The sequence below is a fragment of the Entamoeba invadens genome, assembly GCF_000330505.1.
Source record: "Entamoeba invadens IP1 unplaced genomic scaffold scaff_1105074726235, whole genome shotgun sequence".
Lineage (NCBI taxonomy): Eukaryota > Evosea > Mastigamoebida > Endamoebidae > Entamoeba > Entamoeba invadens.
The window spans coordinates 1-1,271 of NW_004440273.1; positions in this window are offsets into that span (position 1 = coordinate 1).

Below are 1,271 nucleotides of genomic sequence, written 5' to 3' on the forward strand. Positions count from 1 at the left end.
ATCCTTTTTCATAATTTTGTTGTTGAAAAAAATACTTATTCAATGAATACTCTATAATATCTGATTCTTCTTCAATCTATACTTATTATAATTTATTATATTACCACTCTTAACTGTATTATCCACATTAAGAATACACTAAATGTATAAATTTAACACTTCAATGTTGATTATATGTTTAATTGTCTATTGATATTTCCTTTTTATTTATTTGTTTTATTATATTTCTTTTGTGGACTGCTTTCTATTTACCACTTTATCATTTAAATATCATCTTATGCTTTATTTCTGTTCTTTCATTTGAAAATAAGTTAATCAACAATCACATTGTCTTTTGGTCAACTTAATTATATGAAAAAACATGATTTATTTTTGTTCAATATTTATTATATTTCAATTATTATTTAATTAAAAAATAAGTTATACACATTAAACTTCTTGTTTTTTGTTGTTGCAAATATGTTTAATATTTTTATAATGTAATTTTAATAACAAACTTATCATCTAAAAAAATATAAATAGTTTTTTATTTTCTTTAAAGGTTTTATTTTTACATTCGGCATTTTGAACAAAACAATAACCAAAAAGTGAAAGATTTATATTATTTCTTCGTAACATTTATTATTTTACAAAAACACCTCCAATTTTAGATTATTTACTTTGAGAAAAATAAGTTGGTAAAGGGAAATGCACTTTGGGGCAAAATTGCTTGAAAAAAGACTGGGTTTTTAAAAAATGCAAAAGCTACGGAGTATGGTTTATGTGTTATTTTACATTTTTCTTGTGATTTACTTGTGATTTTATTTTAAATGACATGTGTGTGTCTGTTTCTTTATTTATTTAGTTAATTTAATTAAAATAAATTTCTATTTTTTATGGAATCAAACTATAATAAAACGATAGTTGATAAAAATATTAACTATCGTTTTTTAAACAGAATCACAATTTACCATTATATTTAGTAAAATTAACCATTAATATAGTAGACACTTATTAGTATAAAACTAATAAAAATAGTAATTGTAAATAAATAAATATACCGATTTTGCTATCATATATTAGGGGAAATATTAGGGAATATAAGGGGATTATAGGGTTTATAAAAATCATTTATCATTATTTATGTGTTATTTATGTTAAACTTTTTAATGGCAACATATAAATAAACAATATTTAGTTAAAAAATAAAAATTATCAAAAACAAATATTGAGTTTGCTTTTAGTCATATTGATAGTTAAATAATTATTTAGCAATTATAACAATATCTATG